A 9,421-nucleotide genomic window follows, 5' to 3' on the forward strand; every position below is an offset into this window, starting at 1 on the left:
CCGTGCAGCTGGAGACCCGGGTGGGAACCGATGTTCCAGTTTGGGAGCCATGCAGCTGGAGGCACTGCGGGAAGCAGATGTTCCAGTTTGATGTTCCTCCCTGGGTCTCCAGGTGCACGGCCATCAAACTGGAACATCAGCTCCCCGGCCCTCAAACCGGAACATCAGCTCCCCGCCGGATCTCCAGCTGCACAGCCGTCAACATCAGCTCCTCCCCGAGTCCTCAGCTGCACGACCCTCAAGTTAGAACATCAGCTTCTCCCCAAGTCTTCAGCTGCGTGACCCTCAATCTAGAACATCAGTTCCTCTCCAGGTCTGCAGCTGCAAGACCCTCAATCTAGAACGTCAGCTCCTCCCTGAGTCTCCAGCTGAAAGACCCTCAAAACAAACAACATCAGCTCCTCCCCGAGTCTTCAGCTGCACGACGCTCAATCTAGAACATCAGCTCCTGTCTGGTTCTCCAGCTGCACGACCCTCAAACTACAACCTCAGCTCTTCCCCGAATCTTCTGCTGCATGACCCTCAATCTAGAACATAAGCTCCTCTCTGGGTGTCCACCTGTAGGGACCTCAAATTAGAATGTCAGCTCCTCCCAGAGTCTTCAGCTGCATGACCCTCAATCTTTAACATCAGCTCCTCTCCGGGTCTGCAGCTCCATGACCCTAAACATACATGAGCAGCTCCTCCCTGAATCTTCAGCTGTACGACCCTCAAACTACAACATCAGCTCCTGTCTGCATCTCTAGCTGCAGGGCCCTCAAACTAGAATATCAGCGCCTCCCCGAGTCTTCACCTGCACGACCCTCAAACTAGAACATCAGCTCCTGTACAGATTTCCAACTGTAGGGCCCTCAAACTAGAACATCAGCTCCTCCCCAACTCAGCAGCTGCAAGACCCTCAAATTACCACCTCAGCTCCTCCTGGAGTCTTCAGCTGCACGACCCTCAATCTCGAAGATCAGATACTCTCTGGGTCTTCAGCTGTAGGGCCCTCAAACTATAACATCAGCTCCTCTCCGAGTATTCAGCTGCAAGACCCTCAATCTCAAACATCAGCTCCTCTTCAGGTCTGCAGCTGTAGGGCCCTCAATCTAGAACATCAGCTCCTCCCTGAGCTTTCTGCTGCACGACCCTCAAACTAGAATCTCAGCTCCTCCCGAGTCTTCAGCTGCATGACCCTCAAACTAGAACCTCAGCTCCTCCCTGAGTCTTCAGCTGCATGACCCTTAATCTAGAACATCAGCTCCTCCCTGAGTCTTCAGCTGCACGACCCTCAATCTAGAACATCAGCTCCTCTCCAGGTTTGCAGCTGCAAGACCCTCAAACTAGAACATCAGCTCCTCTCCAGGTCTGCAGCTGCAAGACCCTCAAACTAGAACATCAGTTCTCCTACAGTTCTGCAGCTGCAAGACCCTCCATCTAGAACATCAGCTCGTCCCCGAGTCTTCACCTGCATGACCCTCAAACTAGAACATCAGCTCCTCTCCAGGTCTCCAGCTGCACGACCCTCAATGTAGAACATCAGCTCCTCTCCGGCTCTGCAGCTCCAAGATCCTCAAACAAGAACATCAGCTCCTCTCCAGGTCTGCAGCTGCACCACCCTCAAACTAGAACATCAGCTCCATTCCGGGTCTGCAGCTATAAGACCCTCAAACTAGAACATCAGCTCCTCTCCGGATCTGCAGCTGCAAGACCCTCAATCTAGACTATCAGCTCCTCCCCAGGTCTTCAGCTGCATGACCCCCAAATTAGAACCTCAGCTCCTCCCCGAGTCTTCAGCTGCACGATCCTCAATCTAGAACATCAGCTCCTCCCCAGGTCTGCAGCTGCAAGAACCTCAATCTAGAACATCAGCTCCTCTCCAAGTGTGCAGCTGCATGACTCTCAATCTAGAACATCGGCTCCTCTCCAGGTATGCAGCTGCAAGACCCTCAATCTAGAACATCAGCTCCTCTCCAGGTGTGCAGCTGCATGATCCTCAATCTAGAACATCAGCTCCTCTCCAGGTCTGCAGCTGCAAGAACCTCAAACTAGAACATCAGCTCCTCTCCAGATCTCCAGCTGCACGACCCTCAAAGTAGAACATCAGCTCCTCTCAGGGTCTGCAGCTGCAAGATCCTCAAACTAGAACATCAGCTCCTCTCCAGGTCTGCAGCTGCAAGATCCTCAAACTAGAACATCAGCTCCTCTCCAGGTCTGCAGCTGCAAGATCCTCAAACTAGAACATCAGCTCCTCTCCAGGTCTGCAGCTGCATGACCCTCAATCTAGAACATCAGCTCCTCTCCAGGTCTGCAGCTGCAAGAACCTCAAACTAGAACATCAGCTCCTCTCCAGGTCTCCAGCTGCACGACCCTCAAACTAGAACATCAGCTCCTCTCCGGGTCTGCAGCTCCACGACCCTCAATCTAGAACATCAGCTCCTCCCCGGGTCTTCAGCTGCACGACCCTCAAACTAGAACATCAGCTCCTCCCTGGGTCTGCAGCTGGAAGATCCACTAACTAGAACATCAACTCCTGTCTCCGTCTCCAGCTCCATGACCCTCAATCAAGATTATCAGCTCCTCTCTGAGTCCCCAGCTGAAAGACCCTCAACGTGAACATCAGCTCCTCCCGAAGTCCTCAACTGCATGACCCTCAAACTACAACATCAGCTCCTCCCCGAGTCTTCAGCTGCATGAACCTCAATCTAGAATATCAGCTCCTCTCTGACTCTGCAGCTGGAAGATCCACTAACTAGAACATCAGCTCCTGTCTGGGTCTCCAGCTCCATGACCCTCAATCAAGATTGTCAGCTCCTCCCTGAGTCTCCAGCTGAAAGACCCTCAACACGAACAACATCAGCTCCTCCCAAAGTCCTCAACTCCATGACCCTCAAACTACAACATCAGCTCCTCCCCGAGTCTTCAGCTGCATGACCCTCTATCTAGAACATCAGCTCCTCTCCAGGTCTGCAGCTGCAAGAACCTAAAATTAGAACATCAGCTCCTCTCTTAGTCTGCAGCTGGAAGATCCACTAGCTAGAACATCAGCTCCTGTCCGGGTCTCCAGCTCCACGAACCTCGGTCAAGATTGTCAGCTCCTCCCTGAGTCTCCAGCTGAAAGACCCTCAACGCGAACAACATCAGCTCCTCCCGAAGTCCTCAACTGCATGACCCTCAAACTACAACATCAGCTCCACCCCGAGTCTTCAGCTGCAGGACCCTCAATCTAGAACATCAGCTCCTCTCCAGGTCTGCAGCTGCACGACCCTCAATCTAGAACATCAGCTCCTCTACAGGTCTGCAGTTGCAAGACCCTCAAACTAGAACATCAGCTCCTCTCCGGATCTGCAGCTGCTAGACACTCAAACTAGAACATCAACTTCTGTCCAGGTCTCCAGTTCCGTGACCCTAAATCTAGAACATCAGCTCCTCCCTGAGTCTCCAACTGAAAGACCCTCAACGCGAACAACTAAAGCTCCTCCCCAAGTCTTCAGCTGCACGACCCTCAATCTAGAACATCAGCTCCTCTACAGGTCTTCAGCTGCAAGATCCTCAAACTAGAACATCAGCTCCTCCCCGAGTCTTCATCTGCATGACCCTCAATCTAGAACATCAGCTCTTCTCCGGGTCTGCAGCTGCAAGAACCTAAAACTAGAACATTACCTTCTCTCCAGGTCTCCAGTTCTATGACCCTAATTCTAGAACATCAGCTCCTCCCTGAGTCTCCAACTGAAAGACCCTCAACGCGAACAACATCAGCTCCGCCCCAAGTCTTCAGCTGCAAGACCCTCAAACTAGGACATCAGCTCCTCTCCAGGTCTTCAGCTGCACGACCCTCAATCTAGAACATCAGCTCCTCTCCGGGTCTGCAGCTGCACGACCCTCAAACTAGAACATCAGCTCCTCTCCGGGTCTTCAGCTGCAAGACCCTCAAACTAGAACATCAGCTCCTCCCCGGGTCTGCAGCTGCATGACCCTCAAACTAGAACATCAGCTCCTCTCCGGGTCTGCAGCTGCACGACACTCAAATTAGAACATCAGCTCCTCTCCAGGTCGGCAGCTGCGAGACCCTCAAACTAGAACATCAGCTCCTCCCCGGGTCTGCAGGTGCACGACCCTCAATCTAGAACATCAGCTCCTCCCCAGGTCTGCAGGTGCACGACCCTCAATCTAGAACATCAGCTCCTCTCCAGGTCTGCAGCTGCATGACACTCAATCTAGAACATCAGCTCCTCCCCGGTTCTGCAGCTGCAAGACCCTCAAACTAGAACATCAGCTCCTCCCCGGGTCTTCAGCTGCAAGACCCTCAAACTAGAACATCAGCTCCTCCCCGGGTCTGCAGGTGCACGACCCTCAATCTAGAACATCAGCTCCTCTCCGGGTCTGCAGCTGCAGGACACTCAATCTAGAACATCAGCTCCTCCCCGGGTCTGCAGCTGCACGACACTCAAACTAGAACATCAGCTCCTCCCCGGGTCTGCAGGTGCATGACCCTCAATCTAGAACATCAGCTCCTCTCCGGGTCTGCAGCTGCATGACACTCAAACTAGAACATCAGCTCCTCCCCGGGTCTGCAGCTGCAGGACCCTCAAGGTACAACATCAGCTCCTCCCCGAGCTAAAACACCTCTCCCACCTGGATCTCCAGCTCCACGAGTCTCACAGAACAGCCACACTGGCTCCTTCACTGTCTTCAGCTCCACAACCTAAGACATCAGTGGGAGCACCGGCTCCTCCCTGGACCTCCAGCTCAACGACTCTCATAGACTTAAAAGGCAGCACCTGCTCCTCCCCAAGGCTCCATCTCCACCACCCTCAGATGTGAACAGCGGTAGCACCACCTCCTCTCCAGGTCTTCAGTCCCACATCCCTCCCTGAACAATCCCTTCTCATGAAATTCAGCAGTCAAGAAATCTGCAGCGGAAGTAAATGAATAAATGTTTTGTTTTCAAATCGATATCTCTTTTATGTTCATGAGTTAACTTTTCTACTTTCCATTAGCCTTGCAATCTACTTATGTCCAATGTGAAACGGAAACACATCATTTGAAATCACGTTTAAAAACTTAGTAGTTTTTCAATAAAATCATCACACAGCTGTAGACAGGATCTTATTTCTCTCTGCCTGTGCAGAAGTCTTATGAAAATTCGAACTATGAATTTACTTTGTTGAGATTCCCAGAATACACATTAATCCCAACTGTTACTCCCCTCCTTAAAATCTTTTAACACATTCCCATCACCTGAGCATAAATGCCAGCTCCCATCCACAGCCCACAGTGCCCAGCACGGCCCTGCCCTCTGCCCTGGTCTATGGTCTCCCCTCTTAAATGCCAGCACCATCCACAGCCCAAAGTGCCCAGCACGGCCCTGCCCTCTGCTCTGACCTAAGGTCTCTCCCCTGTGCCGTTCCCTTCCTGACGGACAGGCCTCTGTCCGTTCCTCAAACCACACAGGCTCAGGCCTCACTCCAGGCCTTTGCCCTTCTGTGCCCTCTGCCTAGGGTGCCTTTCCCAGGCTCTGCATCCTCCTCTCAACCCGCTGAGCTCCAGCCTGCTGGTCGCCCCTCAGGTGGATGAACACACGGTGTCCTCTCGCCCCACCAGCTTTTGCACAGGCTCTTCTCTGTGCCAGACACACACCCTCTCTATCGGGGTTTACTCTCTAAATACCATTCATCCTTGGAATCTCCACTGAAATATCGCTCCCTGCCCACCCCCCTCCCTTGGACTTAACCTTGGTTAGGTTGCCAACCCCCGTCTCCTGACTCCGGGAAGCTAGATGCTCTCCTAGCACTCGGAACTTGCCCATCGCCACATTTGCACACCCGTGGTTACTGGGTTAGGTTGGGGCACAAGTCATCGCGGGTTTTGCCATTACTATTAATGAACTGCAGCACCGGCTCCTCCCTGTTTCTTTTGGTTTTTTTGCCATTACTTTTAATGACTGCTGCACCAACCTATTAGAATCATTTATATTTATCCATCCATCATCTGCCTTCCCCTCTAGAAAGGAAGCTCCATGAGAATAGAGGCCAAATCTACTCAAATCACTCCACCTTCCCAGCACATTGTTTGTCAATAATCATTTACCAACTGACTGATAGAGAAATGCCTTCCCTGTTGCTGGGATGAGGCACATGACACGCCCCTTTGAAAGTCAATTCCATGGACAGTTAGCATTTGCTCTTCACTCCTGCACCCGTGGCGTGGCTGGGCTTAGGCTGATCTAGTCTGGCTTTGACTCCAGGCTGAGGATGGGAACCATGCCTGCTCCACACACCTCTCATCCCACAGCCAGAGCCGCCGTTCCCTGGGGCACGTGCATCTCATGGGGAAAATCAAGAGCCTTAGAGGGCAGGCCTGGCAGTGCCCACACATTCCAGGCTTCTGCTTGTGCCGTGTCTGTGAAAATCTCGTTGGCAGAAGCAAGTCACCCAGCCACGAGCAACACCTATGGGATGGATAAGTCCATCCACCCTCCCTCGGGCCCTGGCAAGGTTGCGGCTATGTCATACTCTTACGGGGGGAGTGAAAAATTGAGGCCCAACATTAAATCACCCACGCAAGAAATGTCAGCCTCTGTCCCCAAGCTGGAATCATTCTTCACCAGCGGGTTTGCCTGAATTCCCTTTGCAATGGTGTCTGCAGGTTTAGCCCAATGCCGGTCCCCGTGGAGGACAGAGAAGCCTCAATGGGCCTCCGTCTGTTGGGAAGAACAAGATATTAGCTCGGCACAAAACCACCGCAAGCCCCAGGGGGCCCTTGTGCCATGAGACAGGAGAGGGGCAGAGAACTGTGGGAACTCAGGAAAGCTCACATCCCCAGCCCCTCTGCTGTGACCCCAGCACCAGCCCTCTCCCCTGCTTGCCCCATCTCTGCTTTCTTTTTTTCATTTTCTTTCTTTCCTTTTTTTTGAGACAGGGTCTGGCTCTGTCACTCAGGCTGGAGTGCAATGGCACGATCTCGGCTTACTGCAACCTTCACCTCCTGGGCTGAAGCAATTCTCCCTCCTCAGCCTCCCCAGTGGCTGGGACTACAGGTGCATGCCACCATACCCAGCTAACTTTTTTTTTTTTAATTTATTTTTGTAGAGACAGGATTTGCCATGTTGCCCAGGCTGGTCTCAAATTCCTGAGCTCAAGTAATCCTCCCACCTCAGCCTCCCAAAGTGCTGGGATTACAGACGTGAGCCACCGAGTCCAACCTACTTTATTTTTCTCTGCAGTACTTGGAATCTTCTAATGTACTAAGGACACGTGTATTTTCTTTCTTTTTTGTCTTCCCTAGAACAGGAGCTTAATGTGGGCAGGTATTTTTGTTGATCTCATTTATCACCCTATCCCCAGTGCCTGGAACAGGGTCTGGCACATGAATGGTGTGTTCTAAATAAATATTTTTAACAGATAAATAAATGAAATATCCTACAAGAGAAAGCTAGTATCTGGAACTCATCCATCAACAGAACCTAAAAGCCAAAGACCTTTAGCCTGTCTCTGCCTCTGAACACACCCAACCCCGGAGGGGCCAGCAGAGGAAAAAGAGGAACAAAGGTGGGGAAGGGAGCAGGTGGTGCCCACCAAGTAAGGAACCCTGAGGCTTAGGCCGAACCTGAGCTGCAGAAGGGACTAATCTAGGAACTGGGTGTGAGATTAAAGTTTAGATTTGTCTGGCCTGGATTTTGTAACACCTAAACAAGAGTTATTCTATTCTTTTTTTTTTTTTTTTTTTTTGAGATGGAGTCTCACTGTCCCCCAGGCTGGAGTGCAGTGGCGCTATCTCAGCTCACTGCAACCTCTGCCTCCCAGGTTCAAGTGATTCTCATGCCTCAGCCTCCCGAGTAGCTGGGATTACAGGCGCACATCACCATTCCCAGCTAATTTTGTATTTTTAGTAGAGATAGGGTTTCACCATGTTGGCCCCCTGGCTCACGCCTGTAATCCCAGCACGTGGGGAGGCCGAGGTGGGTGGATCACGAGGTCAGGAGATTGAGACCATCCTGGCTAACACGGTGAAACCCCGTCTCTACTAAAAATATAAAAAATTAGCTGGGCGTGGTGGCAGGTGCCTGTAGTGCCAGCTACTCAGGAGGCTGAAGCAGGAGAATCGCTTGAACTCCAGATGCAGAGGTTCCAGTGAGCCAAGATCAATGCCATTGCACTCCAGCCTGGGTGACAGGGCAAGCCTCCATCTCAAAATCAAACAAACAAACAAACAAAAAACCTTCAAACGAATGTAAGAATTATTATTTTTTAAAGTACAGCTTTAAAAATGCCCCTTACAAATACATCAGTGTTATATTAAGGGAAACCCACATCAGAAGCACAAAGTTAATTTCTTATAATTCCAAGAAATATGTGAATGTTAAAAAAACCCAAACACCCGAAAAGGGATCAAACTCAAGATAGTTTGTAACATTTTATTGCAAAAAGAAGGGCAGAGAACAGTCTTCTTCATACCTGTTCACCGCAGTAATTTTTAGCGACTCTCCTGTGCAAAGAGGTCTCATCAATGAACCAGCGTACGGGCCACAAATACCTTCTCAGTGCGATTTCACCTAGAATACAAGCACTCAGAAGCACAAATTTAACTGAAGTGAGAAACCAGGCCATTTTGTAGCTTCAGTTTTTCTACCAGTAATATATTAATTTCTTGAAATAGCCTAATAATTTAGTTCTACTATCAAAACAGAAGCCCAGTCTGGGAGAACAATTATTATACAAGTCAAACTAATTTCAATCATATTAGTAGAGGAATTCATATTAGTATAGGCTAATAATTCATATTAGTAGAGGCGGGAGGATCGCTTGAGCCTAGGAGTTTGAGACCAGCCTGGGCAAGACAGTGAGACTCCATCTCTAATTTTTTTTTTTTAAAATAAAGAAATTCAGAGAGGAGAAGGAAGCGGATTGATATGTGTCTATCCAAGGACAAATTTTGTGTGCCTGTACATACAACACAACTATGAACCTTCCTTCACGCAGCTCACAATCTAGTAGCGAGAGGAAAGTACGAAAACATGAGCCCCCACGGTGAGGAAAAAGGCGCACATCAGAGAAAAGAAAAATGCTGCGATGATCCAATGGCAGGAGCAGCGCGCATCCGCTTTCTTTGTTTTTTTGAGATGGGGTTTTGCTCTGTCTCCCAGGCTGGAGTGCAGTGGCTTGATCTCAGCTCAATGCAGCCTCAACCTCCCAGGCTGAAGTGATCTTCCCATCTCAGCCTCCCAAGTAGCTGGGACTACAGGCGTGCACCACTACACGTTTACTTTTTGTAGAAACAGGGTCTCACAACATTGCCAAGGCTGGCATCCTGAAGGGTGGGTGGGGCTTCATCCTATAGAGATGAAAGGCAGAAGAAGCTCAGAGCCCAAAGCAAAGGGGTGGAGGACAAGGGCGTCTTCAGAACAGAGTGGCTCAGCTGAGACATCCAGTAGGATGCC

Source organism: Pan paniscus, chromosome 2, assembly GCF_029289425.2.
Source record: "Pan paniscus chromosome 2, NHGRI_mPanPan1-v2.0_pri, whole genome shotgun sequence".
Lineage (NCBI taxonomy): Eukaryota > Metazoa > Chordata > Mammalia > Primates > Hominidae > Pan > Pan paniscus.